The following is a 17,545-nucleotide window of genomic DNA, read 5'->3' as shown; positions in this document are numbered from 1 at the left end:
CAGGGGCACCACGAGGAGGAACGGACTCACCCCCATTTACTGCTTAGTCTTCTTCAGCTTATAATTTTGATTTCTTCTATGCTGATTTTTAGTCTTATGCTTAATGTTCTTCTGCTTTCTGTTCTTCTGCTTTTGCTTCTTCTGCTTCTTGTTCTTCTGTCTTTTGTTCTGTATCTTGGTGGTTGTCTTCATGTTCTTTGTCCTCTTGGTCTTATTATTTGAGGTCATATTTCTGGTCTTCTTTGGTGTGGTCTTCAGGGTCATCGTCATCAGGGTCGTCGTCATGGAGATCAATAAGGATTACCAAAGACAATTTCAAAAAGCTTGATCTTGGAAATGTAGCAGAAGGTACAAGAAGGCTGAGAAACTGGTGAGAACCAGCAAACAGTGCTGGCACCCGGATGGGTAGCAGAAGGAACAAGAGCCAATGGCACTACCGAGGACCAACTGACGGTGCTGGACCACGGTTACTAAGCAGAAGGTACCTGTGCTAAAAAGCACTACCAAGGACCAGCTGACGGTGCTGGACCTCGGATACCGAGATGGAGGCACCTAGGCCAAAGGCTGTGGCGAGAACCAGCAGACAGTGCTGGCATCCAGATGGGTAGCAGAAGGAACAAGAGCCAATGGCACTACCGAGGACCAACTGACGGTGCTGGACCACGGTTACTAAGCAGAAGGTACCTGTGCTAAAAAGCACTACCAAGGACCAGCTGACGGTGCTGGACCTCGGATACTGAGATGGAGGCACCTAGGCCAAAGGCTGTGGCGAGAACCAGCAGACAGTGCTGGCACCCGAATGGGTAGCAGAAGGTACCCATTCAAAGCAAAGTAGCCAGGCCGCAAGCCGGCCGCAGTTACCGAAACCCAAAGTCCTACAGGGGGTCCATGTCCCATTGGCACTACGGATCCAGCCTTCAGTGCCAGTTCCCGCAGCCCACATAGGAGTCACCTAAACTGCAGGCACCGTAGAGTCGGCTAACCCGGCCGCAAGACCACAGGACAACGGATTGGTGGCATAGTGACCTTGACACTACCCGGAAACAGCAGGCGTGCTGAAAACAGGCTGGGCAACAGGGAGTACCCATGCCAAAGACACTGCCGAGCACCAACTGGCGTTGTTGGAGCCCAGGGACAATCATGGTGCAGGCCGAGGCCTACTTGGTGGCAGTTTTTGATTGTTTGTAGGCTACAACAGACTGTCAACGTGCTCCAATTAGGCATCTGTCTCCACTCTGTTTCCAGGATTTCACGTGACCACCAACACCGCCAGTTTATGCGTACAGCAGCCGTCTGCCCAATCCACACATGTTCCTGGGTTACTGGGGTTCTGTAATGTCAGCAGAGCCCCTGATGTGTGTCTGCCACTGTCTCCTGCTCTGTCCACATTCCCACCGCTTGCAGTGGGAAGGTGGACAGCACAGGAGACAGTGGCGGACACATATTGGGGGATCTGCTGACGTTACAGAACCCCAGTAACACAGGAACACGTGTGGAATGCGTGGACGGCAACTGTGAGCAGGAACTGGCGGTGTTGGAGGTCAGGGGAAATACTAGAGACAGAGTGGAGACAGAGGCCAAATCAGAGAATGTTTAAATCTGAAGTAGTTACAATTTGGAGGCAGCAGCACTTTGCCCTCCACACAGCAGGGGATCAGCTGACGTTACCGAACCCCACTTTCACATGAACGAGTGTGTTTTTCTGTGTGGACAGCACTTCCGAGCACCAACTGGCGTTGTTGGAGCCCAGGGACAATCAGGGTGCAGGCCGAGGCCTACTAGGAGCCAGGTGTAAAGCTGAGGTCTTTTGACTTTGGAGGGAGCAGGACACTTTGCCCTCCACACAGCAGGGGATCAGCTGACGTTACTGACTCCCACTTTCACATGAACAAGTGTGTTTTTCTGTGTGCACAGCACTTCCGAGCACCAACTAGCGTTGTTGGAGCCCAGGGACAATCAGGGTGCAGGTCGAGGCCTACTAGGAGCCAGGTGTAAAGCTGAGGTATTTTGACTTTGGAGGGAGCAGGACACTTTGCCCTCCACACAGTAGGGGATCAGCTGACGTTACTGACCCCCACTTTCACATGAACAAGTGTGTTTTTCTGTGTGGACAGCACTTCCGAGCACGAACTAGCGTTGTTGGAGCCCAGGGACAATCAGGGTGCAGGCCGAGGCCTATTTGGTGGCAGTTTTTGATTGTTTGTAGGCTACAACAGACTGTCAACGTGCTCCAATTAAGCATCTGTCTCCACTCTGTTTCCAGGATTTCACGTGACCACCAACACCGCCAGTTTATGCGTACAGCAGCCGTCTGCCCAATCCACACGTGTTCCTGGGTTACTGGGGTTCTGTAATGTCAGCAGAGCTCCTGATGTGTGTCTGCCACTGTCTCCTGCTCTGTCCACATTCCCACCGCTTGCAGTGGGAAGGTGGACAGCGCAGGAGACAGTGGCGGACACATATTGGGGGATCTGCTGACGTTACAGAACCCCAGTAACACTGGAACACATGTGGAATGCGTGGACGGCAATTGTGAGCAGGAACTGGCGGTGTTGGAGGTCAGGGGAAATACTAGAGACAGAGTGGAGACAGAGGCCAAATCAGAGAATGTTTAAATCTGAAGTAGTTACAATTTGGAGGCAGCAGCACTTTGCCCTTCACACAGCAGGGGATCAGCTGACGTTACCGAACCCCACTTTCACATGAACGAGTGTGGTTTTCTGTGTGGACAGCACTTCCGAGCACCAACTGGCGTTGTTGGAGCCCAGGGACAATCATGGTGCAGGCCGAGGCCTACTAGGAGCCAGGTGTAAATCGGAGTTATTTTGACTTTGGAGGGAGCAGGAGAGTTTGCCGTACACACAGCAGGGGATCAGCCGACGTTACCGACCCCCACTTTCACATGAACAAGTGATATTTTCTGTGTGGACAGCACTTCCGAGCAACAACTGACAATGTTGGAGCCCAGGGATAGTCATTTTGTAGGCTGAGGCCTACTTGGAGGCAGTTTAAGATAAGACGTTGTTTGAATTTGGAGGCAGCAGCACTTTGCCCTCCACACAGCAGGGGATCAGCTGACGTTACCGAACCCCACTTTCACATGAACGAGTGTGTTTTTCTGTGTGGACAGCACTTCCGAGCACCAACTAGCGTTGTTGGAGCCCAGGGACAATCAGGGTGCAGGCCGAGGCCTACTTGGTGGCAGTTTTTGATTGTTTGTAGGCTACAACAGACTGTCAACGTGCTCCAATTAGGCATCTGTCTCCACTCTGTTTCCAGGATTTCACGTGACCACCAACACCGCCAGTTTATGCGTACAGCAGCCGTCTGCCCAATTCACACGTGTTCCTGGGTTACTGGGGTTCTGTAATGTCAGCAGAGCCCCTGATGTGTGTCTGCCACTGTCTCCTGCTCTGTCCACATTCCCACCGCTTGCAGTGGGAAGGTGGACAGCGCAGGAGACAGTGGCGGACACATATTGGGGGATCTGCTGATGTTACAGAACCCCAGTAACACAGGAACACGTGTGGAATGCGTGGACGGCAACTGTGAGCAGGAACTGGCGGTGTTGGAGGTCAGGGGAAATACTAGAGACAGAGTGGAGACAGAGGCCAAATCAGAGAATGTTTAAATCTGAAGTAGTTACAATTTGGAGGCAGCAGCACTTTGCCCTCCACACAGCAGGGGATCAGCTGACGTTACCGAACCCCACTTTCACATGAACGAGTGTGTTTTTCTGTGTGGACAGCACTTCCGAGCACCAACTGGCGTTGTTGGAGCCCAGGGACAATCAGGGTGCAGGCCGAGGCCTACTAGGAGCCAGGTGTAAAGCTGAGGTCTTTTGACTTTGGAGGGAGCAGGACACTTTGCCCTCCACACAGCAGGGGATCAGCTGACGTTACTGACCCCCACTTTCACATGAACAAGTGTGTTTTTCTGTGTGCACAGCACTTCCGAGCACCAACTAGCGTTGTTGGAGCCCAGGGACAATCAGGGTGCAGGTCGAGGCCTACTAGGAGCCAGGTGTAAAGCTGAGGTATTTTGACTTTGGAGGGAGCAGGACACTTTGCCCTCCACACAGTAGGGGATCAGCTGACGTTACTGACCCCCACTTTCACATGAACAAGAGTGTTTTTCTGTGTGGACAGCACTTCCGAGCACGAACTAGCGTTGTTGGAGCCCAGGGACAATCAGGGTGCAGGCCGAGGCCTACTTGGTGGCAGTTTTTGATTGTTTGTAGGCTACAACAGACTGTCAACGTGCTCCAATTAGGCACCTGTCTCCACTCTGTTTCCAGGATTTCACGTGACCACCAACACCGCCAGTTTATGCGTACAGCAGCCGTCTGCCCAATCCACACGTGTTCCTGGGTTACTGGGGTTCTGTAATGTCAGCAGAGCCCCTGATGTGTGTCTGCCACTGTCTCCTGCTCTGTCCACATTCCCACCGCTTGCAGTGGGAAGGTGGACAGCGCAGGAGACAGTGGCGGACACATATTGGGGGATCTGCTGACGTTACAGAACCCCAGTAACACTGGAACACATGTGGAATGCGTGGACGGCAACTGTGAGCAGGAACTGGCGGTGTTGGAGGTCAGGGGAAATACTAGAGACAGAGTGGAGACAGAGGCCAAATCAGAGAATGTTTAAATCTGAAGTAGTTACAATTTGGAGGCAGCAGCACTTTGCCCTCCACACAGCAGGGGATCAGCTGACGTTACCGAACCCCACTTTCACATGAACGAGTGTGTTTTTCTGTGTGGACAGCACTTCCGAGCACCAACTAGCGTTGTTGGAGCCCAGGGACAATCAGGGTGCAGGCCGAGGCCTACTAGGAGCCAGGTGTAAAGCTGAGGTCTTTTGACTTTGGAGGGAGCAGGACACTTTGCCCTCCACACAGCAGGGGATCAGCTGACGTTACTGACCCCCACTTTCACATGAACAAGTGTGTTTTTCTGTGTGGACAGCACTTCCGAGCACCAACTAGCGTTGTTGGAGCCCAGGGACAATCAGGGTGCAGGCCGAGGCCTACTTGGTGGCAGTTTTTGATTGTTTGTAGGCTACAACAGACTGTCAACGTGCTCCAATTAGGCATCTGTCTCCACTCTGTTTCCAGGATTTCACGTGACCACCAACACCGCCAGTTTATGCGTACAGCAGCCGTCTGCCCAATCCACATGTGTTCCTGGGTTACTGGGGTTCTGTAATGTCAGCAGAGCCCCTGATGTGTGTCTGCCACTGTCTCCTGCTCTGTCCACATTCCCACCGCTTGCAGTGGGAAGGTGGACAGCGCAGGAGACAGTGGCGGACACATATTGGGGGATCTGCTGATGTTACAGAACCCCAGTAACACAGGAACACGTGTGGAATGCGTGGACGGCAACTGTGAGCAGGAACTGGCGGTGTTGGAGGTCAGGGGAAATACTAGAGACAGAGTGGAGACAGAGGCCAAATCAGAGAATGTTTAAATCTGAAGTAGTTACAATTTGGAGGCAGCAGCACTTTGCCCTCCACACAGCAGGGGATCAGCTGACGTTACCGAACCCCACTTTCACATGAACGAGTGTGTTTTTCTGTGTGGACAGCACTTCCGAGCACCAACTGGCATTGTTGGAGTGCAGGGACAATCAGGGTGCAGGCCGAGGCCTACTAGGAGCCAGGTGTAAAGCTGAGGTATTTTGACTTTGGAGGGAGCAGGACACTTTGCCCTCCACACAGCAGGGGATCAGCTGACGTTACCGAACCCCACTTACACATGAGCGAGTGTTTTGTCTGTGCGGACAGCACTTCTGAGCACCAACTGGCGGTGTCGGAGCCCAGGGAAAATCAGGTAGTAGGCCGAGGCCTACTTGGTGGCAGTTTGCGATTGTTTCTAGACTACTACTAACTGTCAACGTACTCCAATTAGGCCTCTGTCTTCACTCTGTTTCGAGTATTTCCTCTGGCTTCCAACCATGCCAGTTGCTGCTCTGAAATGCCGTCTGCACAACCCACACTTGTTCCTGTGTTACTGGGGTTCTGTAACAGCAGCTTCTCCCTAGAGTTGAGTCAGGCAATGTCTCCTGCTCTGTCCACATTTCCACTACAAGTAGTGGGAATGTAGACAAAGCAGGAGACATTGCCGTGCTCACCTCTGGAGATGAGCAGATGTTACAGGACCCAGGTAACACAGGAACAATTGTGGATTGTGCAGACGGCACTTGAGAGCAGAAACAGGCAGTGTTGTAGGCCGGAGGAAATACTCAAAACAGAATGGAGACAGAGGGCAAATCAGAGAACATATTAAATCAGAGGTAGTCAGAAGTTGTAGGCAGCAGGAGAGTTTGCCGTACACACAGCAGGGGATCAGCTGACGTTACCGAACCCCACTTACACATGAACGAGTGTTTTGTCTGTGCGGACAGCACTTCTGAGCACCAACTGGCGGTGTCGGAGCCCAGGGAAAATCAGGTAGTAGGCCGAGGCCTAGTTGGAGCCAGGTGTAAATCTGAGGTTGTTTGACTGTGGAGGGAGCAGGACACTTTGCCATACACACAGCAGGGGATCAGCTGACGTTACTGAACCCCACTTACACATGAGCGAGTGTTTTGTCTGTGCGGACAGCACTTCTGAGCAACAACGGGCGTTGCTGTAGCCCAGGAAATAAATTTCAGGTCATAGAAACATGAACACAACAGGAGACCTGGATCCTGTTGCCAGCCAATTATTTATTCTGGAAGAGGACTGGCAAATTCAGGTGAGATCCAGGCCTTGTTCATTTTCACAAAAGTAAGCCGGTCAACATTATCGGCGGATAGTCGAGTGCGACGGTCTGTTACCACACCACCTGCTGCACTAAAGACACGTTCCGATAATACACTGGCAGCAGGGCAAGCCAGCACCTCCAATGCATACTGGCTAAGCTCTGGCCATGTATCCAGCTTAGAGACCCAATACTTGAACGGGGAAGAGCCGTCTGGGAGAACACTAACAGGGCACGACAAGTAGTCTGTCACCATCTGACGGAAACGTTGCCTCCTGCTGACTGGAGCCGTCTGTGATGGTGTAGCCGTTTGTGGCGGTCCCACAAAACTTTTCCACATTTGGGCCATACTGGCCTTGCCTTGTCCTGCGGCACTGCCTCTGCTACCTCTTTGTGCAGAGCTTCCTCCACTGCCTCTACCCACATGGCTGCTTTGAAAAGCACTACCAGCAACACTTGTGGGGGGAATGGAGAACATGATGGCCTGCACAAGTGTTTCTTGGTACTCCCGCATTTTTCGCTCCCGGTTCAACTGTGGTATGAGGCTTTGTAAGTTGTCCCGGTAGCGAGGATCTAGGAGGGTGTACACCCAATAATCAGCCGTGTGGAGAATGTTGGCGATGCGGCGGTCATTTAACAAGCACTGCAGCATGAAATCAACCATGTGCTGCAGACTGCCAACTGGACCGGAAACGCTGTCCCCAGCTTGAGGCAGCATCTCTGCCTGCTCAGCATCACCCCACCCTCGCTGTACACACTGACTACTAGAGCCTTGTGTACCTCCCTCCTCTGGAGAGATGTGTTCCTCCTCCTCCATTGACTCCTCGTCATCCTCCTCACCAAGTGTCCCCTGCCTGGGCCTTTGTGTGGAAGCACATTGCGCAGACTTGCCAGAAGGAGATGGCATTTCTGACTGCTCATCCTCGACCTCTTCATAAACCTCCTCACTTAGTGCTTGTAAGGTTTTTTGAAGCAGACAGATGAGGGGGACAGTCATGCTGATTAGTGCATCATCTGCACTGGCCATCCGCGTGGAGTCATCGAAGGCACGCAAAACTTGGCAGATGTCCCTCATAGTGGCCCACTCAGTGGTGGTGAAGTGTGTCCGGCGCACAGTGCGACTTGTTTGCGCCTGATGCAGCTGGTACTCCATTACTGCTGCCTGCTGCTCACACAACCGCTCCAACATATGTAACGTTGAATTCCACCTGGTGGGGAGGTCACAAACGATGCGATGTTCTGGCAGGCGGAATCGGCGTTGCAGAGATGCAATGCGCGATCTTGCCATGCTGGAACGCCGCAAGTGAGCACACTGTAGGCGAACCTTGTGCAGCAGTGCATCAAGATCCGGATAGTCCCTCAGAAAGCTCTGCACGACCAAATTGAACATGTGTGCCAGACATGGTATGTGAGTGAGGTTGCCTAGGCCCAGAGCTGCCACTAGATTTCGGCCATTGTCACTCACTACCAAACCTGGCTGGAGATTCGCTGGCACAAACCACACATCACTCTCCTGCTTGATGGCATTCCAGAGCTCATGTGCTGTGTGGCTCCGATTCCCCAAAGAAATTAATTTAAGGATGGCCTGCTGACGTTTGGCCACACCTGTGCTCATATCTGGCCTAACAGGCTCACGCAGTGCTGATTCCGAGGAACTAGAGTAGGAGGAGGACTCAATATGTACAGACTGCATTCCTGCAATCCTTGGAGTTGGCAGAATATGTACAGAGCCACTCTCCAGATCTGCACCCGGCTCCACAACATTGACCCAATGGGCAGTCAGGGAAAGGTATCGTCCCTGTCCATGGCTACTGGTCCACGCATCGGTGGTCAGGTGGACCTTGCTACTGACGGCATTTAGTAGCGCATTTTTAATTTTTCCCTCCACATGCTTTTGCAGGGCAGGGACGGCTTGCCTGCTGAAATAAAAGCGGCTGGGCACATTGTATTGTGGAACTGCCAATGACATAAAGTTCCGGAAGGTGTCAGTCTCCACCAGCCTGAATGACAGCATCTCAAGGGCCAGTAGTTTGGCAATGCCGGCATTCAGAGCCAGTGCTCGGGGATGGTTTGCCGAGTATGGCCGCTTTTTCTCCCATGCCTGTGCTACCGATTGCTGGTGAGTGGCCTGGGAGTGTGATGATGACTGCAAACGTGGTTCAGTGGGTGGAATTTCACTGGGTCTCTGGACAACAGTGGCAGTGGTTCTTCCATGGCGTTCCAGTGAGGAAGCCGAACAAGCTGTGTGTGAGCTGGAGGAAGAGGCCCCAACACGAGCTGAAGAGGTGGTAGGTGCTGCTGTAGGTTGGCCTACATCTTCAGTGTGTCTGTGTAACTCCACCTCGTGCTTGGTACGCACATGTTTCTACATATTTGTGGTATTGAGGTTGCTCACATTTTTCCCTCGTTTCACTTTCTGATGACACAGCTTGCATTTGACAAAGCAAATGTCATCTGCAACTGTGTCAAAAAAAGACCACGCACTGCAAGTCCTGGGAGCGCCCGTTTTGTGTTTTGGAAGAGGATTGCTCCTCACGGGTGCCAAAGTGGAGGCTACAGGCAACCAAGTCTGCCCCCGCCCTCTCACTCCTCTTTTGGCCGTTCGGAGAATCTCTTCCTCAGAGCTGCTCCCACCACCTTCCTGTGGCTGACGCCATGATGGGTCAAGGACCTCATCATCTCCACTCCCCTCTTCAAGCACCGGCTGGTCCTGGGTTGTCTCGCCAGCACCGTACGCACCAGAAATTGGCAACTGAGTCTCATCATCATCAGATGAGCACTGAGGTGTGCTGACAATAGGCACTGGCCCACCTGCCTCTTCAGATTCACAGGGACAAAGCAGTTGCGCATCACTGCATACTCCCTCTTCTTCACGCTCTAGAATGCTGCTTGGCTGGCCACCTCTTTCCAAGCCAACAGATTCTGAGAACAGAAGTAAAGATTGAGATGGCTCCTGTCCAGGGCTCTCAGACTGCCTGGGCAATTTGGCAGGTGGTGAAGAGACAGATGGTTGCTCTTCAGTGCTCTGGCCTTGGGAGTATGCGGAAGTCATTGAAGTGGATGCGTTAGCTGCCATCCATCCGACAACGGCTTCAATTTGTTCGTCACGCAGCAGTGGGGTACGGCGAGGTCCTACAAAGCTGCGCATGAAGGACTGTTGCCTGGTAAAAGTGGGGGATGCCGGGTCACTGGTGGCCGCAGCAGACACCGAATCCCCACGTCCTCTCCCTGCTGAATCCCCCCGTCCTCTCCATGCTGAAACTCCACGGCCACGACCACGTGCCTTACTCCCTGCCTTCTTCATCTTGGTAGACTGATAAAGATAGGCAGAAAAGTAAAAAAGGGGTGGCTTAGTGTTCTTATTCCTGAACACCTGCTAACCAGTATAAGAAACACTAATTTGGCTAAGAGTGTGTGTACTACACTTTAATATGATCTAATGTGGCCTAGACAACTGTAGAGTGGAGTGTTTGGTGAACTTTATTTCCTTTTTTTTGGGGGGTAAAAGAAAAGGATGTGACCAAAGTTTGAAAGCTATAGTATCACAAACTTTTTGGAGCGATTACAATGCAGGAAGCTAACCTACAATGCAATTGATGAGGCTCCAAAAAATAGGGTGATACTAGTCTGGCTGGCCCTGAATGACACAAGCCAGCAAAAAGGCTCCTCTATCTAATCCTATATAGTGTTTGCAACCAACCAATGACAATGGATGCGGTTGGAAGCACACTAATATAGGAGCAAAAATCTGGCTAAATTAGCTGCAAAAAAAGGACTATGTATGAGGCAGTGATGCACGCTGAGCGGACTATAGCTAGCGGTGGCTGTAGAACACACTGCAACGTGAGCTGCACTCACACACAGAGAGACCTATCAGACAGCCAAAAACAGTGCAGAGAAATGGGCTATAGCACTGAAAGGCTGCTGAAAGGCTCCACTGTCCACTCCTTTAGTGTTTGCAACCAACGTATATGGATACGTATGGAAGCACACTATACAGGAGAAAAAAAAAGCAGCAATAAAAGAAAAATGTGTATGAGGCAGAGACACACGCTGGGCGGCCTACAAGCAGACGTGCCTGCAGGACACACTACACAGCGTGGGTCTGCACTCACACAGCCCTTGCAGACAGCTATTAAAACAGCGCTGCTGGGCTACAAAAATGCTACAGTGGTGGATTATGTAGCCTGGGTAGAGCAATAGATATTTTGGATGATCGCTATTTCTAACTGTCCCTCACAGTCTTCAACAGAAGCCTGTCCCTAACTGAATTCACAGCAGAGTGACCAGAAATGGCGGCTGCAGCGGTTTTTATAGTGCATCATGACATCATTTCAGCAGCCAATCACAGCCATGCCAGTAGTTAACATGCCTACATGCCTAACAGGATGTGCCCACACTTCTGAGGATCCCCATTGGCTGAATCAAATCGAGCGGGCTCCTAGCATTATGGGAACTTCCGATTCCGGTATTCGATATGAAAAAAGTATCGGAACTAAGTATCGGAATTCCGATACAGCTAATATCGGCCGATACCCGATACTTGCGGTATCGGAATGCTCGACACTACTCAGGGCACAAAATATAAATTCAGAATATGTCTGCAGATCAGATTCCTCTCAGCGCTCAAGGTATAATTTGCTTCTCTGAGTAATGGCCACTCAGGAATCTGCGCTGTGCACAAGAATGTGCAGGAAAGCCCTGAATGATGGCATCATAAATATAGGGGTATGCATGAAAGCCCTCCTGTTATGGGAAATCTGTCAGTAGGATCAACCCTCCTCAGCCATCTATATGGACATGTAGGTCATGGGTAGCTGAATAAAATTATATCTGCATACCTGCAATCAGATGTCTTATTCCAGAAAAATCTAAGGGGGAAATTTTCTATGGGTTCTGATGAGGGGGCATTTCTGAGATTCACCCCCCCCCCCAATGTTTTTCTCAATATGTAAACGAGCTGTTCAGCCCATGGATCTTGACACATATTTCCTTGAGAATTTGCCTCCAGAGCTTATTTATCTCACGATGCCATCTATTTTGTGAAGTACACCAGTCCTTCCTGCCGCAAAGCAACCTCACAACATGATACTGCCTCCCCTGTGTTTCACAGTTGGGATGGTGTTCTTAGGCTTCCAAGCTTCTCCCTTTTTCCTCCATACTAAATAAAAGGGAGAAGCTTGGAAGCCTAAGAACACCATCCCAACTGTGAAACCCAGGGGAGGCAGTATCATGTTGTGAGGTTGCTTTGCGGCAGGAAGGACTGGTGTACTTCACAAAATAGATGGCATCATGAGAAAAGAAGATTATGTGGCAATATTCTGTGGTTTATTCTGATTCCATGTCGGATATTGAGAAATACATACATGTGCCCTTTTATGTAGTGTATGTAAACTTTTGGTTTAAAGTGTATATACTGTATATATAATAATGTCCCAAATGTAGGTGGAGGGCCCAGGATCATGGCTAAATATATGTATACACATAGATGCATGTATGTGTATATGTATATACAGTGGGTACAGAAAGTATTCAGACACCTTTACATTTTTCACTCTTTGTTTCATTGCAGCCATTTGGTAAATTCAAAAAAGTTCATTTGTTGCTCATTAATGTACACTCTGCACCCCATCTTGACTGAAAAGAACCTGAAATGTAGACATTTTTGCAAATTTATTAAAAGAGAAAAACAGAAATATCACATGGTCATAAGTAGAGTTGAGCGACTTTTGGTTTTTTAGGGTCGCGTTTCGTTTCGTGAAACCCGACTTTTCCAAAAGTCGGGTCGAGCAAGATCGTCTGATTATAGGGAAAAGTCGGAGTCGTCCCGAAACACGAAACCCAATGTAAGTCAATGGGGAATAAAAGTCGGCAGTGAGAGGAGGACAGGAAACACACCTACAGTGCCCATTTGAATGCCAAAAGCATCAATTCTTCTTACTTAAGCTTGTCAACCTTAATTAACTTCATAATACAAGTTACGTACTGAAAAATGGGGGTTATTTGGCTAAATTTGTTGGGGGGGGAGGGCTGGCTGCAGGTTTTCATGTGCCCTGGGCGAAAGAGCGCCCCTTTAACACATACCACAACTCATCATGCTCCGATACGGCAGAGAAATAGCGGTATAGTACAATGAAAAATACCTCACTTTTTACATCTCATGACGAGGCCCATCTATTTCTCCATACAAAATCATTGGTCCCATATAATGTTTGAAACAGTATATGATGAGCTCCACATAATGCTACAGTATATGTTGGTCCCCATGGATGAAACTCCACTGTCTTATGGGCCCAAATAATGCTCCAAACATAATGGGCCCCATTTCTAATGCTCTAGTGTATAATGGGCCCTGTAAATGCTGCTCCAGTGTCTGATGTCCACCTTTGGAATGTTCCAGTGTATGGTGGGCCCCATCTATCATTCTCCAGAGTATAGTGCTCCCCAAAAATTGCTGTCCCAACATAGAAAACAATCAAATAAGTCTCCTCGCTAGGGAATCCCTGTACTTGTCTGGACAGGTGCTGTAGCTTGCTTAACAGCTCGCCAGCCGTTCTCACGCCCAGTATGGATTGCACGTGATTGCACAAAGGTTAGAAAGGGTACCGTATCCCTGGATAACATGTATGGATAGCGTACACATTCAAAATATATGTCTATACAGCATGAGGCAGGCTCAGACGGTGTTAGGCCCAGTATGGATTGCACGTCATTGCACAAAGGTTAGAAAGGGTACCGTATCCCCGGATAACATGTATGGATAGCGTACACATTCAAAATATATGTCTATACAGCATGAGGCAGGCTCAGACGGTGTTAGGCCCAGTATGGATTGCACGTCATTGCACAAAGGTTAGAAGGGGTACCGTATCCCCGGATAACATGTATGGATAGCGTACACATTCAAAATATATGTCTATACAGCATGAAGCAGGCTCAGACGGTGTTAGGCCCAGTATGGATTGCACGTCATTGCACAAAGGTTAGAAAGGGTACCGTATCCCCGGATAACATGTATGGATAGCGTACACATTCAAAATATATGTCTATACAGCATGAGGCAGGCTCAGACGGTGTTAGGCCCAGTATGGATTGCACGTCATTGCACAAAGGTTAGAAGGGGTACCGTATCCCCGGATAACATGTATGGATAGCGTACACATTCAAAATATATGTCTATACAGCATGAGGCAGGCTCAGACGGTGTAAGGCCCAGTATGGATTGCACGTCATTGCACAAAGGTTAGAAAGGGTACCGTATCCCCGGATAACATGTATGCATAGCGTACACATTCAAAATATATGTCTATACAGCATGAGGCAGGCTCAGACGGTGTTAGGCCCAGTATGGATTGCACGTCATTGCACAAAGGTTAGAAGGGGTACCGTATCACCGGATAACATGTATGGATAGCGTACACATTCAAAATATATGTCTATACAGCATGAGGCAGGCTCAGACGGTGTTAGGCCCAGTATGGATTGCACGTCATTGCACAAAGGTTAGAAGGGGTACCGTATCCCCGGATAACATGTATGGATAGCGTACACATTCAAAATATATGTCTATACAGCATGAGGCAGGCTCAGACGGTGTTAGGCCCAGTATGGATTGCACGTCATTGCACAAAGGTTAGAAGGGGTACCGTATCCCCGGATAACATGTATGGATAGCATACACATTCAAAATATATGTCTATACAGCATGAGGCAGGCTCAGACGGTGTTAGGCCCAGTATGGATTGCACGTCATTGCACAAAGGTTAGAAGGGGTACCGTATCCCCGGATAACATGTATGGATAGCGTACACATTCAAAATATATGTCTATACAGCATGAGGCAGGCTCAGATGGTGTTAGGCCCAGTATGGATTGCACGTCATTGCACAAAGGTTAGAAAGGGTACCGTATCCCCGGATAACATGTATGGATAGCGTACACATTCAAAATATATGTCTATACAGCATGAGGCAGGCTCAGACGGTGTTAGGCCCAGTATGGATTGCACGTCATTGCACAAAGGTTAGAAGGGGTACCGTATCCCCGGATAACATGTATGGATAGCGTACACATTCAAAATATATGTCTATACAGCATGAGGCAGGCTCAGACGGTGTTAGGCCCAGTATGGATTGCACGTCATTGCACAAAGGTTAGAAGGGGTACCATATCCCCGGATAACATGTATGGATAGCGTACACATTCAAAATATATGTCTATACAGCATGAGGCAGGCTCAGACGGTGTTAGGCCCAGTATGGATTGCACGTCATTGCACAAAGGTTAGAAGGGGTACCATATCCCCGGATAACATGTATGGATAGCGTACACATTCAAAATATATGTCTATACAGCATGAGGCAGGCTCAGACGGTGTTAGGCCCAGTATGGATTGCACGTCATTGCACAAAGGTTAGAAGGGGTACCATATCCCCGGATAACATGTATGGATAGCGTACACATTCAAAATATATGTCTATACAGCATGAGGCAGGCTCAGACGGTGTTAGGCCCAGTATGGATTGCACGTCATTGCACAAAGGTTAGAAAGGGTACCGTATCCCTGGATAACATGTATGGATAGCGTACACATTCAAAATATATGTCTCAGGAGGCAGGCTCAGACGGTGTCAGGCACAGTATGGATTTGACGGCCCAGATTACACAGCGGAGGAGCAGGGAGAGGTAAAGATTGCAAATGCTGGGGCCCTGGCCAAGCAAGGGGGGCCCACTCGTGGGCGTTGGTACTGGCACTGGGCCCCTCATAGTACAGCGGTGTGTCTGACGGCGGGTGTGCACCACCACCGTCAGAGACACTTGATTGCACTATGAGGGACCCTGTGCCAGTGCCCGCGCCCAAGAGTCGGCCTACCCACCTGTCCAGGGCAACGGCACTCGCACGGTGTCGTGCGCTAGGTGGTGACCCCGGCCATGGGGGGGAGGCAGCACAGTTAGGGAGTTTTAGAAAGTGGCATATGTTGATGTTGGACATTCAGCTGATGCAAAAGGCGAAATAGGTGAAGTACCAGGAAGAGGTGGACCAAAGCAAGCCATTTTTCTGTCACCCTATGTGTCATCAGGGGAAGGTGGGACAAAATCCTTGGAAACCCATGCGTGGTTCATTTTAATGAAGGTTAGATCATCCACATTTTGGGTTGACAGACGGGTCCTTTTTTCTGTCAGGATTGATCCAGCTGCACTGAAGACTCTTTCCGATAGCACACTTGCAGCTGGGCAAGCGAGCTCCTGTAAGGCATATTGGGCCAATTCAGGCCAGGTGTCCAGTTTAGCGGCCCAATAGTCAAAGGGGAATGACCTGTGTGGGAGAACATCGATATGGGAGGAAAAGTAGTTTGTAACCATAGTTGACAACTGCTGTCTCCTGTCACTTTCCATCGATGCAGTATTACCAGTTGTGTGAGCGGTATTTGAAAAATCAGTCCACAACATTGTCATGAAACCCCTGTCTCCAACGCCACTTCTGCTGTGTGCACCACGAACACCTCTGCCAAGCTGCCCCCGGCCCGTACGGCTCGTGTGAGAACCATCACCGCTGCTGTGTGCTGGGAATGCCTCAAGCAACCGATTTACCAGAGTTGCTTGTTTATTAGCCAATATTAGGTCAAGGTTCTCCTGTGGCATGATGTTTTGTAATTTGCCTTTATAGCGTGGATCCAGGATGCTGGCCAACCAGTAGTCGTCATCGTTCATCATTTTGGCAATGCGGGGGTCCCTTTTTAGGATCCGCAAGGCATAATCTGACATGTGGGCCAATGTTCCCGGTGTCAATGATGCTGTCATGTCGGACGCTGTTCACACCACAGCGTCCGGCAGGCAGAGGTAGTTCCACCTCCAGCCACTATAGCCTCAGTGGCGCCGGCTTGATCTTCAGGCTCTCGGGGGTTAATCCTGCTGGAGACCAGGTTGGAAGGTTAGTCACGCCCACGGTCTTTAAATAGTCATACTGGCATATGGGCGTCGCCGATTATAGCTTGTGTTTTCATACCAAGTGGTTCCGGTCTGGAGTGGAGGTGTTGCAGAGAGAGAGATTCGTATCTGGTGTCGTATGATCCGTCGTTATCCTTTCTCCTTCCCATATTTGTGTTTAGTTGTGCCCTGTTCACATTACTGTATATTCCTGTGTGTGTGCGGCGCAGTGCAGTTTAAGTTCTCCCTGTCTGTCTTATTTGTGTGGGAGCTTTGGTGGTGTGTCTCCTCACTGGGTGGAGGGTGGAGGGTTAAGTGCAGGGCTGAGCAGGAGATAAGGAAAGGGTGGAGGCTCAGGCATTTGCACCTTCAGCAAAAACCCTGGGTTGAGGGTCAGACAGGGTTTCCCCTAGTGAAAGGGACACCACAGGGGCCCCGGGTATTTCTGCCTTAGTTGTCCTAAGCCCCGCGTGACATTATAATCGGCCCACATTTTTTCAGGAGTCCATGGATCCAGCGAGTAGGGCTGGTGTTGTCATTACTGAGTGGTGACCCCCAAGCATGGGCATTTTCCTTACCAGCTGACTCTGCTACATTTCATTCGGTCGATAATGTTTTTTCTGCCCTCGGGCTCATTTACGATGACCCTGACCGACTGGCTCTAGCGGAATCTAAAATCCGCGCCCTCCGCCAGGGGGAGCGCTTGGCAGACGACTATTGTTCGGAATTTCGCCGCTGGGCTGTAGACACACAGTGGAATGACCCAGCACTGCGGAGCCAGTTTATTCATGGGGTATCAGGGAGGGTGAAACAAGCCCTCCTGATGTATGAGACTCCGGCATCATTGGAGTCTGCCATGAGTTTGGTGATACGTATT

Source organism: Dendrobates tinctorius, unplaced genomic scaffold (assembly GCF_039654945.1).
Source record: "Dendrobates tinctorius isolate UK_male_01 unplaced genomic scaffold, ASM3965494v1 ptg000035l, whole genome shotgun sequence".
Lineage (NCBI taxonomy): Eukaryota > Metazoa > Chordata > Amphibia > Anura > Dendrobatidae > Dendrobates > Dendrobates tinctorius.
Note: the sequence above shows the minus strand (reverse complement) of the source record.